The sequence below is a fragment of the Hippoglossus hippoglossus genome, chromosome 17, assembly GCF_009819705.1.
Source record: "Hippoglossus hippoglossus isolate fHipHip1 chromosome 17, fHipHip1.pri, whole genome shotgun sequence".
Lineage (NCBI taxonomy): Eukaryota > Metazoa > Chordata > Actinopteri > Pleuronectiformes > Pleuronectidae > Hippoglossus > Hippoglossus hippoglossus.
This window is the reverse complement of record NC_047167.1, coordinates 3,435,845-3,463,824: the sequence shown is the minus strand read 5'-3', so window position 1 is coordinate 3,463,824 and position 27,980 is coordinate 3,435,845. Positions and strand designations below refer to the sequence as shown.

The window sequence follows — 27,980 nt, the reverse complement described above, 5'->3', positions numbered from 1 at the left end:
AATTATATAATTCATTGTTGAGCCACAGGGGGGCACAAGAACTATTATAAAGAAGCCATGACTAATACAGCAAAAAGTCTGTGTATCAGACACGGATAGTAGCATTCACTTGGAGTTGTGAGTCTCATTTTTAACTCCTGGGGAAATATTTACCAAACAGCAAATGTGCTGCGAAACCACAACTAGGAGCTAAAAGAGGCATTGTTAATGTTACAATTTTCATCTGTGCAGGTTTTATCTCAACTGTATATGAATAGCATTTGCATTGATGCTTTGTATCTGCTCTAATGTATTATCATCCAAAACCAACAACTACTCAGCCTACCTTTTTGATTTCAGATTGTTTTGCATTAATTCCCCAAAAATATCTTTCTAGTATCTGTCTCTGAAGGAGGAAACTAGATTTCAATATAGCTGATGAAAGGCGGTAGACTCAGCATTCAGTCATACTGAGGCAGCGGCCTCACACAACCCAACTCACATTAGCTATCGTGCTAAAGCCTGGTTCTTGTCTATCGCACAAACATGAGCAGTCTTGTCCGACAATTGAAGAACAGAAGTCAACAGCGATGTAGTGGTCATGATGTTATATTTCAAATTTTTGTTTTGAGGATTTAATGTAGAATAGGGGCAGGAAAAGACAAGCATGTTGTTTCTTCCTATTCCTTTTGGGTGGAAAATGAAATATGAATCTATGTTCATTTATGTTGCTGAATATTTTTTTTTGTCCTTTTTTGTTTGGTTTTTACTACTACTTATGTTGCGGATATCTATAACAAATTTACATAACTATATTTTTTATTTAACCTTTATGATATGCTCAAAATAATTTGAGCTAAACTAAAGTATTCAGTACTACTGTTCACTAGATCAGAAATTTTACTTGGAAAGACACAAAATTGCTCACACTCAAAAATACCAGTCCCCTAAACATGAGTAATTTTTTTCATCCACCTCCATGAATTAAACATTCAGAAATCTGAATTCCAAGATTTGCAGATTCGCAGATACCAACATTTAATGACTTCATAGCACATCCATCCACCAAGTGTGATCTATCCAGTGTTCAGTGCTTTTGTGTTAGTACACAAACAGAGGAAAACATAACTGCCTTTGTAAAAGTTAGTGGAACAACACTATATCTCATTCTGCAACACAAATTTCACAGCCTTAAGGTCAACCAGATGTAGAACTATGTGAGATCTGCCTGCATCCGGATTTTTAGTTCTGATGACACTGTGATGAAGCATCAGAGTTTCAAATGAGTTTTATTAAGGTTGTGTGCTTTCCTTACTACACAGTCAACAAGAATGAAAAGGCTGAGAGCAAGACGGGAGAGGCCAAGAAACCCAAGACTACAGGTAACTAACACAGAGATTGGACACAGACTAGAAGTCATACTACTGAGTATAACGTCTTTCCTTCCCCTTTACTAGCCATATTTACTTGTACTTACTATTATTTACTTTTAATGATGCAATTACATTGTCACTTTTAAACCCTTTGAACTCTACATTGTTGCTAATACTGGTTTTCCAACAGGAATATAGGTTATTGTGACTGACATTTAAGGTTTAGCTTTTATACTTTTACAAAGAATTGTCTAAGCTTAATTCTGTAACTATCCTTTTTCTTGTAGGCCCGTCCTCGCCCAGCCTCCAACACCACTCCTGGCTACTCCGGCTGCCTCCACCAATGGTGACAACGCCAGTCACCGCCGCCGGGTCCTTACCAAACCCCCTGTGCCCAAGCAGGTCCCAATGGAGAAGAAGCCGCCAGTGCCCCGTGCTAATCGAACCCCTCGGCCTCTCAATGCACCGGACCTGAAGAACGTCCGCTCCAAGATTGGATCCATCGACAACATCAAGTACCAGCCCGGTGGAGGAAAGGTAGGAAAAAACAGACCGGTATGAATGATTATTTCAGGATGATCAGAATCCAGATGCCTCCACACAGGTGCACTGCACGGTACCATGAGGCAATTGACATCCAATCATGTTCTGATTTCAAAATAAGATTGCAAGAAAAAAAGATCAAAATGATTTTGAAAGAGGATTCATTGTTCAGCATGGATTTCAGGAGCTTTAGTCACATGCTGCTAAACTGACTCGAGTTTAACAGGAACAATAAGAAAGGTCACATCTGCATTTAGGTCTATGGGAAATCCTTTAGTAAACAGGGTTGAAGATTTTGGGAGACAGAGCACATGTGACCATGATGCTAATCCATTAATGTAATAATATATACAAGGAATATATAATATATAAGCAATATGGAAGGAAAAACAGAAGAACAACTCTTCCTCAGGTGACTGAGAATATCATTGCAGGACTTTGACTGAAAAAACTGTCGACAGTTACTTAGAGAGGGATATTATTGTTGGGATTCTGTGTATAACCCCCTCATTACAAACATCAATGCACATCTGAGAGTTTACTGATGTACACAGATGTGGAAATGAGTCATCCTTTGCCTTATTCTCGACAAGTGGGCTACACCGGCCGACGGGTTCAAGGCCTGAATGCTTGACACCCACAGTGAGGGAATCTGGGGGGTGGCAGTTTTGATGGCTTGTGTTGGGACCACTTGTCCCTAGAGGGATAGGACCCCGGGATGGACCCAGAACATGGTGGAAAATTTGTATATATTTTAATCATCTATCCATATTTAAAGGACAGTTATTTAAGTTTGTGACTTTAATTACCAAACAAATTGTTTATTTTCATTGAAATAAATTTTCAATGTGACAGTAAAATCAAATCTCAACTTGAAATAAATGTGAAAACGTTTATTGCATGACAGTTTTGTCCAGTAGAGAGCAGCATAGACCTGCCCATACTAAACGCAAAGCAATGTAGTTTTCATGAGGTTGTTAAGAGGCTTTTTCTTCAGTTGAAGATACATTTTTAGAAAAACAGTCAACTTGAGGATCTAATTTCAGAAAGTTATTGTAAGATGGAGCCACACCTGTCAGTCATTTTATTATATTAGACAAGAATAAACAACAAAAGACAAATGAAGAATAATAGACAAAAAGATTAAAGAGGCCACAGAATAAAAATGTGTCTAGATTAGATTTTAAAACCGGGATAGACACACAAGAGAGAATTGTCAGATCTAAGAGACCTGGGAGCTGAGTCTCGGTGAATAAGGTCTGTGATATAAGATGGGGCTGAACCATTTTAGCCTTGAAAGCAATCAGCAGAGTGTTAAATTGAATTCTGGCTCCCGGACTCTGTGTTCATTGAAATGACCAAGGAGACAGTGAAGACAGGCCAGGAAAGGGTTGATGTGCTCGCACATCTTTTGCAGCTGCGTTTTGGACCATCTGCAAGCAAGTTAATGAAGAGTGCAGGGAAGAGCTAAATATAGGGAATTGCAACAGTTCAGTCGTGATGTGATTTTGGTGTGATTTGTTTTTTCAGTAACATGGAAAGACAGAGTTTGTTCCTGATTCTGAATTGTTTTGGTTTTTTTTAGAACAGAACTGGTTTGTTTGTTAAGACAGAGCTTAGAATCAAAGATGAGATGTTATCTGACTTCACATAGGGGTGAGGTGACTTAGCTCACTGCTTCAGGCCTTATACCTGTAAGATGGCTGAAGCTGGAAAACATTGCAAGCAGCAGAAAATGGGATGGAGGCATGGAGGGTTACCAAGTCCCATCAAGTTTCTCACTAAACATATTTACCTGGAGTCAGAGTTGCACATTCATCCTTTAGGGCCGTTCAGGTCTTGTGAACATCTGGTATTTGCATGTATCTCTTGCATTTGGTTTTCATCCCCTTAAACGAGTAACTGTAAGCTAACACTAATTTATTAGCTTAGCTGCTAGGCATCTATGCTGCCCTCTGCAGGACATCATTAATGAATTAGTTCAATCTCATTTATATGTAACATTCAGAATCTTGACAAGAAAAATGTGTGTTCTAAAAAATTGTCAAATCTTGCCACAACATGGTGGCCTTAATTTATTGTTTCAGCTACTATTTTTTTTCTTCTTTTATGCACTTTCCTTAGGATTTTCATTCTGATGCATATGTCCATGTATTTACATGATTTTCAAGTTAATTTGTGTTATTTCGCATGAGTCATAACTGCCTGTAAGTCTGGAACTGCTTCATCTTGGCTTCAATATGTCGATTTAAAGGTTCATTAGAGGCGCAGGTTTAAAATATAACCTTCCATCTTCTAAAATAAGTGAATCCTCATCTCCTGTCTGTCACATCGCTCCATCTTCCCTTAAACCTCTTCTACCTGGTCTGACTGTTGGAGCAGGCTAACATATAGCTGTCAATGGCTGGATACAAAAAAAAGCAGGGTGTACAAACCATTTAAGTTTTGTCGGGCTCAGGGTAGACATCATCTCCCAACTAGTTATACAGCATGCATGCTCCTTTCAGCAACAGCCTGTTTCATATTCACAGTGACTCCTCGCTTCCTCCTCGTGTATCATTCAGACATCATCACATGGCCAATTACCTTTAGATCAGCATCGAGGAGGAAGCTGCTGCTGTGTCTCCAAATGGTTATGACCTGTTTTCTTCTGCGCAGGTTCTCTTTTTATCAGTGTCAGAGTGACACAGACACATCACCACCCTGCATCATGAGTGGCAATGGCTCTTTCAATCCCCAGTGATACAGTAGTGGCTTGTCTATTATACATTTTAATGTATAATATGTCAAAAGCATCTTATTGACCTAACAAACTTTCCATCCGCAGTATTTAGGTTTTAATTGGTGTTGTTGGTGATAAAAATACTACACACTTCAGTAATGTGACATTTGAAGTGTTGTTTCTTGGTTGTGCATTTGTGCTCATTCGTTGTGTGCTGATATTTGATTGGCTCTTGCCTCAGACGCAGTGGATTTAAAAAGTCTGACTGTAGTTCTGCTCCAGTTTTCTGCCAATCAGATGGTGCCATCATCCATCTCATACAGTATATTAGACGTGTGTACACGTATCTGTTAATCCTGCCATTTGATTGGCCCATAATTAAATCTCACATGTAATTGGTGTGTCTATCAATTATTTAATGTTATTCATACACCCACACATTTGGCTAATGGACTTGATTGGTTTTGATACATGTAGGTTTATTCCATGCTGTCATACAATGAGCTTCCCCCTTTTGTTCATCACACTCATCCCCCACCCCATCCATTTTACCAGCCCCATATCCCCACCACTCCACCTGCTGTTCCACCCCGTTGTGTTGTGGCATGTGGTTTGCTGGAGGGTGTATTGACCAGGGGGTGGTTGTCTCCCCAGGTCTCCTCCACCCAGAACAACAAGACATCAGACCCCTGCACCCCTGCAGCCAAGGCCAGAGTAAGTCCCCACTATCGACACCCTCACACCTCACACGTAGCATCCGACCTCTTCTCTGCATTCACCACATACACAGCCCATTCTACATCCACACCTTTATTCTTCCCTGTTAGCAGTATATTTAAATATATGTAAATAGGACTGTTAGTCAACACTGCAGTTTGGATTCTGTAAATAATTAATATTATAAATGAATAGTTTTATTAAAAACAGACTGAAGGCATTATTGCCATAGTCGCTATCTTCTGATAAACAACTTAAATAATTGAAAATAATGTATTCAAGATTTTCCCAAAAAAAACTATACATTTTCAAGAGTAGAAAATTATCCCTTTGCCCAACAGTGGTGCATTTATAGTGATGCAGATTAATGTGCATTGTCTGAAAAAAAATACATTTTGATCCTATCTATTATAACCTTTGCTGAACAGTTGCCACCGTGGCCACAAGCAGTGTTTACAGGATCCTTGGGCTTAGATTAATTATCATTAATTGACTTAAAGGTCCAGTGTGTAGAATTTAGTGACATCTAGTGGTGAAGTTGCATGCTGCAGCTGAACACCCCTCACCTCGACCTCCCCTTCCAAACATGACAGAGAACCTGTGGTAACCTTCAGTTTTCATAAAAACTCAAAAAGTGTTTAGTTTGTCCAGTCTGGGCTACTGTAAAAAAAACATGGCTGCCTCCATAGAGAGGACCCGCACCAGATGTAAATATAAAAGGCCCATTCTAGGGTAAAGAAAACAACAACTCATACAATTTAGATGAAACACACTAATGAAAATTTGATATTCCATTTCTGCCAAAGATCCCTTTCACCTAAATCTTACACACTGAACCTTTAACTGAGAGCGAGACCGAAATCATGGATACATTCAGGGCATTGGCAAATTAGCATTTTGTCCCAGTTGTCACCTGTGGCACCACAATAATAAGATTATTTTTGTCAATGAATGATAATAAATAATACATTTTATTTTTTGACACTGTTACAAAATATCAAAAACAGTATTAAAAACACTTAGGAACTATAAATAGGGTGAATTATTGCTGTATTAATGTCAGTTACACATTAATCCATAGCAAAAGTTAGCTACCAAAAGTTACCAACTTTAGCCACAGGTTTGAAATCAGAAACAAAGACCTGATAATTTTTAGAAATAGAAGCATTACCGTTGTTGTATGCTTCTATTTAAAATACTGGGATCTGTCCCGAGTAGTTTCCCTAAATGATAACATTCTCTGTCATGATACAGTTTTTAATGTGCCTATTTTAAGTTGTTGTGTAAGCTGCATCAGTCTGTGTTTATCTGGGACACGGACACATATTACAGCAGACATACTGCCACTCTGGACACTACAGATACTAAAACTAATGCAAAAACAATGTGAGAACAACCCAGGAAAAACACTATCTGGATAAATACACAAATATCGAACATACAAGTTAAAAAACAAACTCAAAATCTCTGCTCTTTAGCGCTAGTATTGTACACAGCAGTCATCAAAACTCTAAAAGTTCATCAAATTTACGTTTTAATTTTCATACCATCCTAACATTTCCATATATTGTAAACCCCATTCAACCAAACTACATCCGTTTTCACCAATATCATCTACTACACTTCTGAATCCATCTTTCCACCTCAGTGGGCACTGATGACCCATTTTACTCCTCGTACAAAATAGAATTGACTGAAGAGGCAGCCATTGACGTCATTGTATAACAGACATATTGACTGTACACCCCATTTGCACCAGTCCATGTGCTCTTGCAAGTCACCACTGATACCACTGACCTCATAGCTCCCTCCGAAGTGCAACAATAACAAATAAAGCTGATATCGTTTGAAGACAGGACGACGCAGCAAGCAAGTACAAGATACCAAAACTACACACATGTAAATGCCATTGCTGGAAGTGTGGAATAATACAACAGGAGCTTTTTGACTATTTCCTGTGCGTTAGTTGTAGATGTGTCCTCTGCAACTCAGAACAGTACATTGCCACAATGACATTACTGCAGTATGTACACATCCATGGTAGTGAATAGTGTGCACACTACAGCAAAAGAGACGTTGCATGGACAGACACAGACGGCATCCAGAGAACCAACTAACCAGAGAAACTGTGTGTGTCTGTGTCGTCTGCGTTTGGAAACTTTCAGTCATTGAAATGCAGTAACAAACCCCTGTCCTCCAGTTTCACTTAAGCTTCCCTTTCTTGTCTTGTTGTAATATGGGGAAAGCTATAACTATTATTACTATTATGATGGGGTAACATTTTCATTGCTAGTATTAGGATGAGTCCTAATGGAAAATATAAAGGCCAGATTAACCACAACGTTGCACCAATTGCAGGTTTTTGAAATTAATTTGGATGTTTACAGTGTGCCATTAGAAAGGGAAAAATAAGAGGTGAAGACTTCAGCCCTATATACTGGTTCCTGCATTTTGTGTGTGTGTGTGTGTCTGTGTGTGTCTGTGTGTGTCTGTGCGTGTGTGTGTTGCGCACACTCACACATTAAGCATATTAGTGCTAACTGCTTTCTGAGTCATCCTTTGCTGGTGCTCCCTGCGTCATCATGCCACTTTTATCCAGGAGAGGGAGGCTAAAATAGAAGACAGAGAGGACGGAGGCAGGTGTCTCGGGTCGGCTGCAGGGGGTTTGACTGCAGGGCTGGGGGGGAGTGAGGGGCTGTGGGAATAATGGGCGTAGAGTTCCAAGTGTTCTGATCCTTGCTAAACTCTGTGTGTTAGGTTTGACTAAAGATTGTATATAAAGATGGACACCGCGTCATTTGCAGCCAGAGTCTGCGCAGTGGCAATCGGAGGATGGAGCCACAGTAGCGAGGTCCCACCGATACATGTGCTGGACTACTAATGAGTCAGTCTCAGCTGTCAATCATGACGTTTTGCCCAATCCATAATGCATTAAATGACTAATGAAAACCAAACTTAACAGAAAAAAGGAATACTTGGACATACATCAGTGTTAAGACCTAACTTAAATGGTAGAAATGATCTTGAGGGAAACATTTTTGATGTGTACTTTGACTTTTTAGTTTGTCCCTTGTCCCATCCACTAACATGGAAGAGACCTAGGCTGCAGTCAGTTACCAGGTGGCAATTGAGATGCTATGGCTTTCCCTTTGGGGAACTGTCCTGTCGTCCATCTTTATGCAGGGTTTGAATCCAGATGTGCAGCTAAAAGTGAGGCACATCACAATGAAAACCCTCAAAAGATCTAGATTTTTTTCAGGTCGTATCGTTTACTATCCTTAATATCTAGTTCAGATCTAATCATTTTTTCACTAATGTCTCTCCATAATCATGCAACATACTCTCAGGTGTTGTTCTTTGGCCATTATTTGTGGAACATCTGCAGTGGTCCACTTGAACTGTACCTCAAAGTAACCATTGCCATTCGCCTGTATTAGTCGCTTGCAAAAGCTTCTGTTTACAACAGCATGTGTTAACGCAAAATCACTTTTTTGTCAAGTGTTAAATTATGTTGCATGTGTTGTGCTGTGTCTTGTTTTACAGTGTTTGTCCTGTGCTTGTTCAGTTTTAGTTAAACCTGTAAATGGAAGCGCTCTGTTGTTATTCAGTCAGCATCCTCTTCTTTTGGTAAACCACACTGATTCCTTTATGGTTATGTCCCATCAGCCGTGCCTTCATTTTAAACCACAATGTTTTGTTTTATTATTTATGAACTGATGAAATTACAGACACTGCTTTCACTGAACTCATGAGCAGGAATTGCAATTTGATTTGAATCACAGAATTTCTTCCATATTTACAGTACAAGGCTGCTCTGTTTTCTGTTAACTTCAGCAGCCAGCTGATCTGCTCTTTCCTGCTGCTCATGACTTCCTTTCTTTCTTTCTTTCTTTCTTTCTTTCTTTCTTTCTTTCTCTCTTGCTTTCTTTCTTTCTCTCTTACTTTCTTTCTTCCTTTCCTTCTTTCTTTCTTGTCTGTGTGTCTGCCTGCTTGTCTTTAGGTTCAGATAGTGCACAAAAAGTTGGACTTCAGCCATGTCACGTCTCGCTGTGGCTCCAAGGACAATATCAAACATGTCCCTGGAGGTGGCAATGTAAGTACTGCTGCAGCTGGAGGCAGACCCTGGTTAGGATGGACACATGTCATATTTTATTCAAATTTATCCTTGTTTTGAACGTTCTTGCTCAAAATTGCTTCCACCCGATTGGGCTGTATTTACACAGAACTTACTTCATCACATATTCACATGTTCTACTTGACAAGTATTAATAAGGCTAATAAGACCATCATTATAGACACTCTATCCTTGTTTAAACAACAATGAGAAGATCTGATCATTACTGATAAGATCAAAATCCATAAATAATAAAATCCATAAATCTTTTGCCAGCATACAAATCCAGAAAATCTCATTTCAGTATTATCTGCGGGGGAGACTATTGAAGTTCAACTTGAACGATGCACAAAGTCTTTTCTTCCCATATCAGACATTGACGTGAAAAGGTTGTGATTTAAAAGTAACTAACAATCAGTGCATACTAATGAGCACATGATTGTCTCCCACTGTTTGCATATGGGATTGACTTCACTCGATGTCCCTCTGTCTACCCTTCCAGATGTTGTTCTTGTTTGCTCTATAAACACCTGCTGCACTATCACTGTGTCTTTGGCCTGCCCTCACATTCACCACTTTGCTGTCTCAGATTAATTCAACAAAATGCAAAACGTTACTGTATACCTGCTACATACTGTATGTGGGGCAACTGTAATTGGTAAGGCAATACAACTCAAATACAAGGCATTCATTCTAGAGAAAAAGGGACACAACAAAAATGTCGAAGGAAGATAGTAGCATGTTCTAAAGTTGCACCAATGCATTTTCTTTATTTATTGAAGTCCCTTTCGTTGTGTTTCCTTCCACAGAGTATTAGGGCCACTTAAATGAAATAGATTTTGTGGAGTAGTAAATGTTTGGTAGTGGTTGACTTCAGGGATATTGGTGGCTAAATCTCTGTGATGTTCAAAATGGTTGCTAATCAAGATTTTGGATCGAGAAGAAGTGGGAATTCCTATCCATTTTTCTGTCTTTATTCTTGTGATATGGCTTGTTTCTCATTCAATTTATTCCTGTAATATTATGATTTAACTTCAATAATCTCATTCTTCAATGTGGCCCTAATACTCTGTCATAGCTACCTCAGTCGGAAATGTCCTCATGAACATTTGATTTCCTGGTCAAGAGTTAAAATATTTACCTTTCTATAATAAATTTGGTTCTTTAATGTTTTAACTTGTCATTTAACCTCTAATGCTGCTAATATCAATCAGGCAATCAGACTTAATGATGGTTTGTTTGCATATAAAAGTTTGCATCTCTGAGGGTCATGGTTGTTTTTAAGTCTTCCTGACTGTCATCAAAGAAATAAATCTGATTGACCTTACCGTGCCCTGTCAGGAAGGTCGGGGCGGATGTTCTTTCAGACTCCATTAGTGCCAGCAGCTGTCAGAGCACTCAGTAGTTCTCCCCGTGATCCTGAGCACACGCTCTCATGATGTGACAACGGCCTAACAGCTACCTACTCCCGTCCTCCAATTTCAGCCTGTCCTGATTCCTCAGCATAAATGGTGCATCATTAACCAGCTGAACAAAACAAAGGGGCACCTTCACTAAGAATAGAACAGGTCAGAGTAGGGAATCAAGCACCGAAGGTCATCCTCTCTTTAAATGCCCCAGCTGCATGATCATGGATGACAGGGAATTTCTTAACTATATACACTATACATTGAAATATATATATATATATATATATATTATACAGCAGTAGTATGTATACATTGAAGTATATACAGTATACACTAGGCGTGTACACAGTGTACATTAAAGTATATACATTATACATTGAAATATATACAGTGTACAGTAGTAGTATGTTTATGTTGAAGTGTATACTGTATACAATAGGATTATATATGGTGTACATTTAATTATATACAGTAAACATCGAAATATATACAGTATACAGCAGTAGTTTGTATACATTTAAATTTACAGTGCAATAATAGTATATACAGTATACATTAAAGCATATACTGTATGAAGAAGTAGTATATACAGTAAACAGTAGTAGTGTGTATAAATTGAAGTACATACAGTATGAAGCAGTCATATACATTTAAGAAAGTATAGTATGAAGTTGTAGTATATACAGTTGGATACATTGAAGTATAAATTAAAGTACATACAGTATACATTGAAGTATATACAGAATGATTACTTGTATATACAGTAGTAGTATTGACAATATATACTGTACATGTACAAATTATAGTAGATGCATTGTACTATTCCATTGAATGTGGTCATTTTAATCTTTTCTTCTCTCCAGGTGCAGATCCTGAGTAAGAAGGTTGATGTGAGCAAGGTGACCTCCAAATTAGGCTCTAAGGACAACATCAAATACAAGCCAGGTTCGACTTAAACGTCTGTTCTCTTCTCCTCTGTTTTCCTCCATTTAAACACAATTCCATTCCATTCTCTTCTGTTCTGTTATCCTTTTTTATTCTAGGTGGTGGTGATGTGAAGATTGAGTCCCATAAGCCAAACATTAAGGCTAAGTCTAAGATTGGATCTCTGGATAACGTTGGGCCCGGCAACGGACAGACCAACGGACACAAGGTCAAACTTAAACCAAATATTATCAGACAACAGGCCGGGAACATCTGTGGTCCTGCTGAATCACTGTGCTTTTACCGACCTACACCACTAGATGGTGTGTTTGCATGAGAGCAGTAAGCTATAAAAAAACAGGTTGTTCTTTGTGTGCGCTTGTGTCTATATTTTGCTACAGGAGGAGAAAGCAGAGGAGAAGACATCTTCACCCCCAAGTGGCACTCCAGCAACAGGACCAGCGGGCGTTGCCAAGGCAACAGCACCTGGAGGTGTTGCCAAGGAGAATGGGGCGAAGGAGCCCACACCTTCTCCTTTCGGGGGTGATGGACTGAGGGAGCCCCTTAGCATAGACAAGCGCATCACTGAGACAAGTGAGTGGAAACACACGTGCACACACACAGCTGCTAATTTGCATATCTGTGATGTCATGAAGTCCTTACTGTAATACAAATATATATACATACATTTTTATTGAAAGAAAAATAAAAGTAAAAAAAAAAGTCTAAATAAATGTAACTGTTATTGTTTTTTCAGTTGCAATCATCACACCAATTTGAATGTATATGCACCTCGAATTTTAGATTTTTTTTTATGGAGGCTGTTTTACAAACTGTGGATCTGAAGCATCAAAGAGGATCCAGACACTAGAATAACTATTTTGAGGGGAAACAAATAAAACTTAAAAAGACAAGTAAAAAGTCACCTGGATCAGGTCATGAGGTACACACATTGAACACGCTGCTGCCTCCCGGCCGCCACTTGTCAAAGTCCGTCAAAAGAGCCACATGACCACATGAGAGCAAATTCACTGAGAGATATTAGCAACTCTCTTCAAGAGACTGTCTGAGATGAACGTACATCAAAACTTAAATGACAAGAAGAGGGAAAGGGCATGTTTGTGTGGGCCTGATATCTGCTACATGTCTGAGGGAGTGAGGTGGCCAAAGTAGCAGATGCTTTTGCCACCAAATTCAATAATGAAGGGCCCTACAGAGCGGAGATCAGGGGTTGTTAGGGGATACATTTATCTCTGGCACTACAGCTGGCCTCCAGACCCTCTGAGTTCAGAGAGACAGCAGACTTCTGCCACCTGAAGCAGTTGCCAAATTCAGCCCTAATTGATGGATGCGCTGTAATGCTAATACAATCAAAAACATGTTTCATAATGGCAATGACAGCCTGTTTAAGACCATCTGGCTGGTTAAATCTTCCACCTGTCTCTGTATTACTTTCTCTCCTTTTATCACGTTCTTCTTTCTTCTTAATCCAGTTGGTTTCCTTCCACAGATTGAGTCCCAGTGACCTGTAGAGTTTGGTGGGACACGCATGCCCCTCGCCGACCTGCCAATCAACAGACCAACCAACCTACCACAGCGCAGTCACTTCCCTGTCGCCCCGCCCTTCATCTCGCCCACCACAGCACCAAACTGAACGATCGCCTCTCAGTGTTTCTCTGGGGTCTGCTTGCCAGCCTCCCGCTACCAACCCTGACCTCTGACCTCTCGACATCCTCGGGGTGACCTTTGGCCTCACCTGTAACAGAGAACAGCACTTGCTGTTTGTCTTTGTTTCTCCGTGTGGGATTCCACCAGCTTCTCCACTCATAAAACTCCCTGTAAGCACTTAGATGACCTCAACCCCTATACCCCCCCCAACGCAATAAAACCACTATCATAGTCAATACTGTATTAACTTTATTGAGCATAGCCAGGTTTTTCATAGAATATTTCCATTTATGAGTCTAATTCTTGTTTAAACACTTGTACTTGTGGCCCAAACACCCTCACAACAGAGTTTTGAGGCTTCACTCTGCTCCAGCTTTCACAATTCAAAACCACTTTTATCTTTCAATGTCCCCAGTCCTTATCCATTTAGCCCTAGATCACACTAACCAGCTGATGGCTTGCTAGCAGCCAGCAGCAGGACAAAGACTGTCAAGTCTGCTTTAAATCAACACATTCCAGCCTCCCAGGCAGCCAGCAATTATTTCCAAATCTATATTATCTACAGCTCTGCACAATGTCTGATTATTGATCATTCAGATATAATCTTACATTACTTCTCTTGGTATCATTGCACCAGTTTATCTCTAAGAGTTTAGCATAAGAGTAGATTAAAGTAGATACGGAAATTTATATGAAGAAGGTCAGTGCAGAAGGTTTTAGGACGTCAGATAATTCCTGTTGTGTTTCAAAAAAAGGCATTCATTGGCAGTACTTGCGAGGCACTTTAAAAGTTACAATAAAGTGAATGAGTTTGTGATAGTCATCAAGGAAGGTGGGCGTACAGTTATAGGGGATCTCCTGTGCTTCTGGGTAGCCTTGGCTTGAAGATGATTTGGCACTGAACACAGTTATTTGATACTGGAGCCAAATATTTTTCTAAGTTAAGATGTGTTTGACCTTGAAGGAGTGAACCCTGATTCAAGCTGAGGGAGTAATACTGAACAAGAGCAGCTAACAGTTGATTATTAGTGTTAGATCTTGCAAGCTGCTGCACCCTTAATTGAAGTAATGTGATAGCATTGATGCACGGTGTATTGTATGTAGCACTTTTCTTGTTGTAGACATTGTGAACCACTTCGCTGCAAGCTGCAGTTTGAAGTCCAGAAGACATCACAACTTAAAGTGGTGAGATGTTTTGGCAAAATCACTTAACTTCAGCGGATAATCAGTGGTTTGTCTGTGGGCAAAGAAAAATCATGCAAATGTTTCATACTGAGTTTTACTTTGAGCTGTGAATTCAAAAATGGTTTTAAGTTTTCATATCTTTTTTTCAAAATCTGTTTTTATTTAAGAATCCCCTCGCAGAGTATAAACTGACATAGGAGAGGTCGGCTTTGCAGACACTTGCGACAGAGTAGTCCCTGCATCTCCGAGCCTCTAGAACCATGCTGTGGATGAGTTTACGTTTTGCCACTTCCTGGTGTGACAGGGCTTCAATTCACAATAACACAATATCTCGAATATCTGTTGGGCTTAACAGAGATGCTATTTGGATATGTCAGCACTGCAGTACTCTTCAGTTTGAATTAATGAAAGTATTAAAAAATGACAAAAAGCACCTTATATTTAATATTATATTAAAAAATATAAAACCGTGTCACTTACAACCCGCCAACTTTAAATAAGCTCATACATGAATATGCCACAAACCTAATGGGCACTGAAACGTTTAGTCTTTTCAGTATGTCTGTTTCTGCCACAGTACATGTAACTCTCTGTTCTCCCACACCATAATATTTTGATTCTAGCACTGTCTGATCTCTCTGACAGCGAGACAGAGACCAAACCTCCCTCGTATACTTCAGTCCCACTCATACACCTGAACAGAACTCCCCTATGAGGGGAGGGACCCCAGCAGTCACCCTGAGCTGTGTCTAGTATTTATAGCCCACATGTGGCTATGGACAGACAGACAAACAGACCGCACCATCCTCTTGCGCATGTGGCACTTCCTGGTCATTTGGTCTATCCCAGTGGGATTAGGTCCTCCCACCAGCCAGTGCGTCTTAGAAACCCACTCTGTGAAACCTGCTAACTTTCTTCACACAAACACACACATAAATAAGCACAGATCCATCCATGAAAGCACACACATGCTTGTTAGTGTGCATACACACACACACACACACACAAACAGAAAGCAGCCCATATACACATATACAGTATGATACACAAACACAAGGCAGCACACTAAAATAAAAGCGGTATACTGCTCATAAAGACACTTCTCTGTTGTAGAATGAAACCAAGTCTTTATTGTGTTTTGGTGGTCTATGCTGATATTGTTAAAACAATGATGAGCTGTGTCGGTGTGTTGTTCCTGCCATAGTCATTGTCTGACATAGGCTCACCTCGTGCTGTCTCATTTTTGTCTATTTCCTCCTCCAGTGTTCCACTCCGACATTGTTGAAAGCTGTACAGTGATCTTAGCTGTGAACGCTTCCTGTTACCCGTTCATACATATGAGGGACAGACAGACAGACAATGACCACAGAGGTTGAACAGGTTAGAAGAGCAGCGAATTTACTTGCAGGAAGAGCCGTCAGTTTAAGGGAATAATGTTACATTCATGGCAAGTCTGAAATTATCTTTGCAACTTTTACGTTATTTACTTATTTATTTATTAGATACTCTCTAGTATCTAGTTTATTATCCAGTTGAACTTACTAAAAGCTACTACCAAGCCAATTTAGGTTACTACTGCACAGCAGTTTCTAGGTACCTGTTTCTCTGTATACAGTAGTGTATATAGATGGACGCAAATAGCTTTTTAAAATGCTGTTTTTTTATACACTAGTGAAGCCGTGTTTGTACTGATATCATAACACTGGAGTTACAATGGAAATGTTCAAAAAGAGCTATTAAAATTCTTAAATTATTCAACTTCACTGGACGCAGCTCCAAAATGCCATGAATGCAGCAGTATTTCAGCGAGGCAAAGAAGGGCCTGCAAATACGGCAGCTGGCACCATCCACAGGTCTTTCTAATGAACAACTCTTTCCTTGGCAAATAGAGATCCACATTTTAAATGATGAACAATTTAAAATAGTCATAGCACACAAAATCAAATCAATGATTAACAAGAAATAAGCTCTAAGTTGTAGGGAATGTTATTTTTGCAGTTTCCACAATTGTTAAATGTCTTCAATGATCTACCGTGGAGAAAAGGGGGGACTCGCATTTTTTTTTGTGTCTGTTTTTATTATTCTAATAAATCACCTAGTTTGGGCATTTTAGATTCTATTAAAACAACACTGTGATGTGACTTTAATTTACAGAACACAAGCGTTGTGATGTGTCACACCATTAATATAAATCTAAGCAGCGTCTTTAAGGAGACGGCCCTGTCTATTCACTGTAATTCTATGCATTATGCACTATAGGCCGGGATGGACTCCACTGAAACTATGAAGGATTGGTGACATGTTTGTGGTGTTTTGCCGTACCTGTCAGATGTGTGAAGTGTTGCTACTGCAGTCATCCTGCAGAGAGTGTTGCTTAGCTTCTGGAACACTGATAGTCTGGCTCTGAGACCAAACAAAGGCTGGCTGAGAAACCTCACATCACCATTAAAGGAACTACTGTAGAGTAACACGCTGTTCTCATTTAAACTAGCTTTGATGGCCACACTATATTATTGTGTCTGGAATCGTACAGCTATCAAAACCATATGAGTAATGTACAGTTTCCCCTTACAGCTCTAAAGTCCTGTGCACTTTGAACACACTCTTGATACACTGAAGCGATATAAAAGTTGCTCATATTTAATATTGTACTGTTGCTCCAAATCATCGTCATGAGATGCCTAAAAGTAAAGCATGACGTGGATCATATGTCAAAAAAAAAATGAGTGGATCTTTCATCAGGAAAAGAAGAACATAGGTATGAACGCTCTTTGATAGGCGATAGCGGTGGTTTGTGTGTATAGAAGTAGGAAGAAGTTCTAGTCTTAGCGTGTGTTGGAAGCTCAGTGAAAAGCATCATATGATGGAATGAGTTCAAGTTGGGTGACACAATGGTGACCCTTTACTGTTTCTTGGTCAGCTTCATGGGTTTTAGTGGTACTTTGGCTATTTGTGTTGTGCTGTTGGTATTGATGGTTCAACACTGAAATCTCCAGTCTGCCATCACGTTGTCCCTCTTAACATTGATATTGGGCAAGTTTCCATGAAGTTCGGGAGCTATAGGCTACAAGAGGACTGGCATCAAGGCTACCTCTGCTACAGCATCATGAGTGTTATGGTTGAATTTCAGTCCTCTAGCGTGTGGCATGTTAAGTAATGTTAAAAGGCGAAGATAGCAACTTGCAGCAACTTCATTTTAATGAGTTGCCTTTGAACCTATGAGGTCTCCTTCCTTGTAACATTGTGTACACCGGAAGTGAGTGAAGCCAGATAGACAGCAGGTTTTGGGTGTTGGTGATGATAAAAATTGTGATTCTGTTTTAAAATGTATGAAATCTACTGGCCAAATTCAATAAATAATCAACATTGATTCTGCCTCCAAAATCTTATATCAGTTGGGCAATACTTCATAGTCTATGCTAAAGCAGCAGCACATGGATCTATCCAATAGAAGCAAATATTTGGTCCCGAAACATCACTTTAGATAAGGGAGTTTAACACTAATTGCACTAATTAAGTTAGGTATAAAGGTAATGTTGCATCTTTGTAGCTCGGATAAAAAGGAAACAACCAGATTCACTCAGATATCCATTCACAAAAGTTTGATTCTCCAGTTGAAATGCTGGAACACCACCTCCCACTAGTACGTCAAACTGTCCCTTTTGTGTACAGAACATTCAGATTCAGACCCCTTCACCTTTTTTAAACATTCTGTTGTTTTGCATCGTCATGCTAAAATCCTACAATCGCTAAAATATTGAATACCTATAACATTATGGGCTATTGAATATAGATTGATGAAATGAAAAATGAATTTACATAATTTTAGCATAATGCCGTATCATATCAAAATGTGAAAAGAAATAACTGAAGGGTTCTGAATACTTTCTGAATGCACTGTATTTACAACCATGTTTTTAATCATTCCAGAAGTAACTCAAATAAATGAAAATCAAACAAAAAAAAGAAACTTACTTACAGGGTGGATGTTGACAGATGAGGTTTAACATCTGTAAAACTGCTTCTGTTAAGATTCATAATGGTATTATTATAAGATTGAAAGCATAAAAAAAATATATACTTTTTCTTTTTGTCAGTTTGCCTTTTTCCCCGCCAAGAAAAGGGCTGCTGATGTTTCAAGAATGTTTAAAAATAAAAAATGTATTAAAGACGCAAAATTATGAAGTCATGTATGAGGTATGTCTCTGTTCTGTTTTGAAGCTACTGTAGGTCACAAATAGAAACGCTATTTTCTGGATTCAAATTGGTAGGAAGGGAGCCTGTGTGTGTCATGTATGACGAAACTGTCACAAGAATCACAGGTTTTCAGAATTGGTTGGAGAACTTCACTAAAACAGAAGTAAACTTTACTTTGAAATGCTCTACATGTCACACCTGACACACACTGGTCAGCCTTTTCTTCTGCCCAGCCCCACCTCCACTTAGACTAACAGTAAAGAGACTTAGTCTTTTGGCATGTGATAGAAAGTAATGTTCTGTGTTAGATAGCTCCTATGTAGACACCTTGACATACCTACCAACTGAGTGAATTAAGGGACGTTTGGAACCAAATTACATTAAAAAATGTTTTGACTATTTTCTTTCTTAAAAGGGGCAAACATGATTTTAAACTTGCCCTGTCTTTTAAAAGATTGAAAAGACAGCGCTTATCACTAGAAATGTAACTGTGACTTAATACAAAACTGTGTTGGTAGATATGTTATCCAACTGTGTCTCCCACCTACAGGGGCTTCACAGCACTGAAAAGTAGCTTTCTCCGTTTGCAGCTTCCAGATAGACCAGTCATACCAACATTCCAACTTAGGAGCGGGAAATTCAATCTTTGTGTTTAAACTGCTTTGTTATGTCTAACTGTTGTATTTTGTTTACTTTTACTTTTGTTTTTCTGTACTTATTCAGCCACATGTTCAAATCTGCCATCAAATAACTGAGAGGAAACCGGCAATCTACTTTTCAGTCCTGTGGAGTGGATCCACTGTAGTGTGCTGTATTATACTGTAGGGCACAACACCATAACCAGAGCATGCAGACATCAACAAACTGCTGGTTGTCAGAGGGATTTGTCCTATTAGATAGAGCTCATCTCCCCCTGCAATTCTGAATATTTCGTATGAAAGAGGTGTTCCTTGTGATTAATTGTTAACCTGTGATGTGAATATTAATCATGAAATAAAAAGATAAGCAAAAGATCAGGTAGTGTCCGGTAGTGTTAATTATTCTATTTTCCCCACACATAGATTGACTGTTTTGTTGACACTCTACTTATTAACCTTGAAGATTTCAGTCCTTGCTGATTTAGATACACCTATGGTTATTGTTGGGCATTGGTTTGCAATCGTTTTTTAATAAAGACGTCAGCCAATAATTGGCCCCCATTCCATCATTCTGTGAGCAACATGTGATCTGATTTCATGTTGCAGATGGCAAGTCTATGCAGGACACTGTGGCTGCTCCTAACTGTCCCATTACTCCCTGCAATATCTCAAATCTAAACTCACAGACTAACACAGTTCATCTTCCATCACTCAACTTGTGTTACACCAGTTAAATGCTTTAAGTATGAAATTCTAGGTTGTGGGTTAGTAGCAAATTCAATATTTTTCCAAAAATATGTCAGACACCCAGTCCTTCAAAATAAAAATACATTATAAAATAATATTGTAATACTTTAATTATGCATAGCTCAGTCACCAGTTATTTAATGTTATAAGCAGGGGTCATTGCCTGAGTAACTAAATGTTCTGTTAGTATGATGCTGGATACCTACAGGCTGTTTGACATTTAGTGCCACATGGATTAATGTATTCATTTTAGAGTTTACTGTCCAGAAATACTTTTTCAGAATTCTCCTTTTATCCTAATTATTGTGCAGCAGATTAATACATTTTAGGTCTGTGTAGATGAAAACGGTCTGAAATCATGACAGCAGTCACACAATGATTTTTCTCTTCATTTTATTTTGAAGGAATGACAATACATTCTATGACTATTATATTAGTCCAAATGCTAATCCAGAAGTCACATTTCTTTTAGTTGCTAACATCGCCTGTATCCTTCAATTGATGTGATTTAAAACATTCAGCTCTTTCAGCACATTTCTGCTATAATGTTTGTTTTTTTTCAATACTCATACTGTTTGAAGCAGTCACACAAAAATACATCAATATGTCCCCTTTAACTTTACACATACATTACATACATACATTATAGCACCCTTTGTAAGATGATTTTTTTAAAGGAATGTGCCCCGGAGCTAACCCATATGACATGTGAACATACAACCTCACAGAAAGAAGAAACTTCTGAACTATAGGAGAAGACTGCAGGCTTCAACAATGTCACATTGGAAGCAGTGTTGTGCATGAACTGAACGAATCACTTTAAAAATGATGAACGAGAGAAAATGTGTGTGCGTTTCCTTGCAGACAGTGCATCCACAAGATTTCGCCGGAACACAATGGCGCCGGGGAAAGTGATGCTGCGATGCTTGAATCAGATGAATTTTGATGAAATTAATCAAAATCACCGGAGAAAACGTGGAAGAAACACCCTACTTTTGAAAATCAGTATGATGGCGCTAAGATTATGGTATGATGGCGCAGGAGGGCCCTGACAATGACAGTTAAGGAACTATGTGAAATTGTTTTAATAAAGACATCAGTCCAAAATTGTCCCTTTCCCATCATTATGTGTGCAACTGTGATCTGATTTCATGTTGAAGATGACAAGTCTGTTAATAGTAGCACAGAGTGAAAATAATTGGTTGCCTGGCTTAGAAAATGGAGATGTGTGGCCTGTTGACTGCACCTCTTTTTTTAACAGCTCACTGTGGTTGCTCCTGACTGTTCCGTTTCTCCCTGCAATATCTCAAACTAATCCCTTGTCAGAAAATGCCAGAAAAAACTGTTGCCTTGTTTTGTAGACATGTTACATAGAATAATGCAAATGTTAATTGTAGCGAACCCCAGCCAGACAATGGTGAAGCTTACTGATGTTTCCAGAAGCATTTATTGATGTTCAACCGTTAGCCTTATTTTTTTAACATGAATTCACTCTCTTCTCCTTCGCAACCAATCTTCAGAAAACACCGTAAGAGCAACGGAACAGATAAAACACAAACGAGCTCTTGCGAGTATAAACATGAATAAATTACATTTAACTTTACATGCTGGCATTAATGAAAAACATTTTCTTACATACATCCTTATCAAAAGGCCGATGAAAGGCTGAACTATAGCTCGACTTCAGACATCTTGTGGAGACGCTCTCCTTTTTCACCCAGTTTCTTGTGGCCGAGGCGGACCTTAACCCTCCTCACCAATCCGTCTTTTTCCGTAGTGGTTTCGGAAACCCTACCCAATCTCCATTCATGCCTGTGCACGTCCTCTTCTTTCATCAGTACTATATCTCCAACTTTGTTTTGAAGCCTCAAGTATGAGCACTGACCAGAACCCTTCAAGCTAGCATCGGAGAAATTATGCAACTCTGTCTTTGTGACCTTTCCAAATTCATATGGTGACATTATCTAGTTGCGCTAGATCCCTTCTCCACTGTTCCGATTTCGGACGAAGCTCATCTGGAAGAGTTAAGAGCGAGAGTTTGTTTTCCTGGTTCTTCTGAAGAACTGGAGGAATCGTCTCAGCAAAGATGGCTTCTTTGGTTTGCTCTCTACCACCTTTATCATCTCTTCAAGGATCCTCATTCTCCCCATCATTTCTTCGACATACTTTACCTTATCGTCCTCCATGGCATCCAGAGCTTGATTAATGGTTTTGAGAGACTCCTCAAGTGTGGATATTTTCAACTGCCACTGGAATCTTTCCTTCTTTCCTCCTTCCTGTACCTGCAGCAGAGCTGCCTCGAGCCTGTGAGTTTCCTGACTATGTTTAGCCAGGATTTGGGACTTGTCCTGCTCCCACAGGCATCTTGACTTTTCTAGTTGGTCCTGGGCTTGGACCAGTGAGGTTTTAATTTTGGATGTTTCCTCAATCTCTCTGTCCAGGCATGTCTCTGCCTCCATTGCTTTCTCTCTTTCTGTGTGGACAGCTCTCTCAAGGTCTCTGAGCTTTTGGTTAGCATTCAACTCAAGCATCATCTGTGCTGAAAGTCGCATCCCTGTGTTCATTTTAATCTCAGAAATATCTGTTATTTCTCGCTTTACATTCTGTGCCCTTCGAACAAGATCATAATTTCCTTGTACCACAGAGTGGATCCTCATGTCCTTCTCATACAGGAGCCGATTCATCTCTAGTTCAGGTATAAAGAGGTCCTGTGTGGTCAAATCAATCCCCCTTCCACATACAGACTGAGGCACAGATGCAGACACAAATGCAGATGCCTCTGTCTGTGCAGAAAGATCTTCAGCTGTCCCAGCAGACTGTGTTCCTGTGGACTGAGAAGTCGATGCCTCTGCCTGTGGAGATGGAGACTGAGACACTTTTGCTTCTTCCTCCATCCTCAGGACAGTCTGGTCTTCAATTGTCTCTGCTGGCTCCGTCCGCAGGACAGTCTGCTCTTCAATTGTCTCTGCTGACTCTGTCCTCAGGACAGTCTGTTCATCAATTGTCTCTGCTGACTCTGTCCTCAGGACAGTCTTGTCTTCATCTATCTTTTCTGACTCTATACTCAGGACAATCTCGTCTTCGTACATCTCTGCTGACTCCATCCTCAGGACAGTCTGGTCTTCAATTGTCTCTGCTGACTCTGTCCTCAGGACAGTCTGTTCATCAATTGTCTCTGCTGACTCTGTCCTCAGGACAGTCTTGTCTTCATATATCTTTTCTGACTCTATACTCAGGACAATCTTGTCTTCATACATCTCTGCTGACTCCATCCTCAGGACAGTCTGGTCTTCAATTGTCTCTGCTGGCTCCGTCCGCAGGACAGTCATGTTTGTTGCCTTTGTTTCCTGACATGCTGCAAATGGAAGGCAATGCACAACTTCCTTTTTTTTCTTTAGTGGAGACTGCTCTTTCCTTTTCACTTCAGGTCTAAGGATTGGAAATCCAATTACAACATTGGCCACAATTTTCAAAGACTTCTTTTGAGATTTAGTTTTCTTATGAATCGTCTCTGTCTCACTACTGTCCTGGTTGGAGATCCCTTTATGCAGTGTTGGAAAATTAATTTCATCCAGCTTCAGCAACGATTTAACCTCTTCTTGAAGATGTATTGTCTTCTGTGGGTTGACCGTTGGTGGCTCTGCAAAACAAGCTTTGGTCCTTGTCCACTCTTTCCCTTTTTTTCTTGCATGGAAGGCTTGATTGGACAAGGGAAGACGTCCTTTGCTTGGGGTCAATTTATTCCTTTCCATACTGAGATTTCTACTCATCCTTCTTCACTGAACTGTCTCTTAGTAAATGTTAATGAAAAAACAATGTGACTTGTATGATACCTTCTATGGGGAAAATGATTATAGAAGATTATAAACCCTAGTGTCATTGCACATCATAGGCACAAAGAAGAATGCCATCAAAGTCAAATCCTCAGGGAGTGGTGTCCTTTAGATCAAAGTCAAAAAAAATATTATTGATATGTTGCCACCTGTCAATCAACCAGACAAAGAATAAATTCAGTTGAAAAATGTGTTTTATTTAGAAGAAATTATACCACTACTTGAAACAATACAACAGATTATCAAATGGAATCTCTTTAATGTGAATGTGGACATCAGTAACATTACAGCATTCAGTTTTAATGGGTTGGTGTTTAAAGGCTTTGTTTGTTTTTTTTTTGCTGCATTTGTTAGATTGGCATAGAGATTTTCAAAAATGAGTTTACAGAGCCTGATTAAGTTATGTGACACACACAAATGAGCTCCTCTAAACAACTGCCAGAGGATCTGAAAATGAATCCATTTAATGCTACAAAGCAGGAGAGAATATAACAGCACATCCAGCTTGAAGTTCCCACTGTCCAAAACATCATTACAATCAGGGCTCTCCGCAGAAATTCGGATTATGATGGTGCTGTTCACCATGGTTGCCACCCCTCCGAATCTCTGGAGATCATTTCCTCCAACTTCAGCCTTAAATCTTACCTTAAATTACAAACTAAGAAGACATAAAAATCTTCAAGTCCAAGATCCTTTTATGTATAACAAGTTTATTTATTGCACAACTGGGTAACATATAAAGGCTACAGTCTTTATGTGTCATCCTGCCACCTGGGGTTCCAACCAATTTTGTGCTTGGAAATACAAAAAAAAAGTAAAAGAATGCATAAAAGTCTTAGTGACGAATATATTACCAATATAAGATTTACAATATCCCTTACCAAGTAAAATTGAATGCACACATAAGACAGGCAAACAATTCTGGAGAACAGGGAAAAGTTCCAAGCATCTAAAACATTTCACACCTTCTGCCAGCACAATTACATTGCAAAGTTTGAATCCCCAAATCACCAATTGTGGGCATTCAACCACTTTACCGCAGGGACAAGTGTGAAATGTTCACACCTTGTTCATGGAGTACCAAGGGTTGAATCCCTCTACATTGTTTTAAAAATGTGTGTAACAAAAGAAATCGCATTTGCCTCCCCCTAAAACACAATTCATGTTTGTATTGATCTTATAAATGAAACAAAACAAATTGCAACAACCTGCTGAAATCTATCAGCAAGTGCTAAGGCCTTACTTTCTTACTACGATCATGGTGAAAATAAACCGATGTATAAATGGGCTTTAGAAAAAAGACATGCATAAAAATCTTAAAGAATGGATTCGGATTTAGAGAAAACTAAAGTTGTTTTGAAGAATTTCCACGCGAAAGGGGGCTTTTAACCTCTTGCAGGCCGTCCGATATTTTACCAATAACATCGGCCTTTATGCAGAGTCAGAGGGAAATCGACTAATCCAACACGAGTCTCGCATTGTCGAAGTGTCGCGAGATGTTTGGAATCCACAAGATTTCGCCGGAACACAATGGCGCCGGGGAAAGTGACGCTGCGATGCTTGAATCAGATGAATTTTGATGAAATTAAGCAAAATCACCGGAGAAAACATGGAAGAAACGCCCTACTTTTGAAAATCAGTATGATGGCGCTAAGATTATGGTATGATGGCGCAGGAGGGCCCTGACAATGACAGTTAAGGAACTATGTGAAATTGTTTTAATAAAGACATCAGTCCAAAATTGTCCCTTTCCCATCATTATGTGTGCAACTGTGATCTGATTTCATGTTGAAGATGACAAGTCTGTTAATAGTAGCACAGAGTGAAAATAATTGGTTGCCTGGCTTAGAAAATGGAGATGTGTGGCCTGTTGACTGCACCTCTTTTTTTAACAGCTCACTGTGGTTGCTCCTGACTGTTCCGTTTCTCCCTGCAATATCTCAAATTAATCCCTTGTCAGAAAATGCCAGAAAAAACTGTTGCCTTGTTTTGTAGACATGTTACATAGAATAATGCAAATGTTAATTGTAGCGAACCCCAGCCAGACAATGGTGAAGCTTACTGATGTTTCCAGAAGCGTTTATTGATGTTCAACCATTAGCCTTATTTTTTTAACATGAATTCACTCTCTTCTCCTTCGCAACCAATCTTCAGAAAACACCGTAAGAGCAACGGAACAGATAAAACACAAACGAGCTCTTGCGAGTATAAACATGAATAAATTACATTTAACTTTACATGCTGGCATTAATGAAAAACATTTTCTTACATACATCCTTATCAAAAGGCCGATGAAAGGCTGAACTATAGCTCGACTTCAGACATCTTGTGGAGACGCTCTCCTTTTTCACCCAGTTTCTTGTGGCCGAGGCGGACCTTAACCCTCCTCACCAATCCGGCTTTTTCCGTAGTGGTTTCGGAAACCCTACCCAATCTCCATTCATGCCTGTGCACGTCCTCTTCTTTCATCAGTACTATATCTCCAACTTTGGTTTGAAGCCTCAAGTATGAGCACTGACCAGAACCCTTCAAGCTAGCATTGGAGAAATTATGCAACTCTGTCTTTGTGACCTTTCCAAATTCATATGGTGACATTATCTAGTTGCGCTAGATCCCTTCTCCACTGTTCCGATTTCGGACGAAGCTCATCTGGAAGATGAGCTTTGTCTCTGCTGACTCTGTCCTCAGGACAGTCTGTTCATCAATTGTTGTGACATTATAGTAATCAGTTTTTATTGGTCCTCATAATTGAAAATGCAAGGCTTTGTTTGTTTTTGTTTTTTGCTGCATTTCTTAGATTGGTACGGAAGCGTATTGCTTTCCCTTGGGAGAAAAAAAGCTCTGTTTTTCTGAATTAATGAGATCATTATCTCGGAAATTCAGAGAAAAGTTTTCATTTAACAAAAAAAAAAGCTAGGTTTTTCTGAATTAATGAGATCATTATCTAGGAACTTCTGAGAAACGTTTTCATTGGAAAAAAAGAAGAAGCTGTTTTTCTGAATAAACACAGTACCTCAGTCCTGCCAGAAGCTCTCACCTGCATGGAGTAATGCGGACAAACCAGCCGCTTGTCATCATTTGTGTGCGCAATTGATTGGGGATTTACAGTAATCGGCTCTGAGGTTTAGAGGAGGTGCATTGTTTTCATCAACACTTTATTTAAAGAGTTCAGTTTGTTCAACATATAGGATACCGTACATGCCCCTGGTAGTTTTTCTGTTAAGAATATAAGTAAGTAAGTATGTACATAACTGTATAAAAACATAATTCATGATGAATAAATCCCCTCCACAGAACAAGAATCAGCCTCTTCTGCTATCTTTGATGATGGATAAAAATCTTTATCTTTTGCCAAAAATATCAGCTCGTAACAGTGTTTGACCACAAAGTGTCTGAAAAGAGTCGTGGGAGGAGGAAGCATTATTTTGCCAATCAGATTTTGGTCAGAGTGTTGCCTGGTCATCTACGTTCATGACAAGTGCTTCAGTTCTGGCGGCGCTTTATGTTCTCATTACTAAATTTATATATTTCATATTCTAAAGACACTTTGAGTGTTTTTTTCTATAATACTATTATTATGGCTTTAAATCTGGATGAAGTTCATTTTTAGTTAAAATATCTGATTTATGTACCTTATCTTCCCAGTCGAAAAACATTTGAAGGTGTATGTGTGTGTAACCAAGGCCAGGACACACAAATTAAGACGGCAACAGAACTTGTATATAGTATACTGTGTATGTTTATGCTTTACCAAATAATGCATCACCATTCTCTTTTCAGACACTTTGTGGTCAAACACCGTTTCCAGCTAATATTTTGGGCTGTTTTGACTCAACTTTCATACATAGCGTAGACTCACATGTGGCTCAGACCCCACCCGAATGTGATCTGGCATTATCGGATCGCTAGTGCGTTCACACCTGTAATTAGC

General features: G+C 39.3%; 1 pseudogene; it reads left to right on the top strand.

The window, feature by feature from the left end:
* LOC117778271 overlaps positions 1 to 13,923 on the top strand; it is a 91,276-nt pseudogene extending 77,353 nt beyond the window's left edge.
* Positions 13,924 to 27,980: the final 14,057 nt, after the last annotated feature.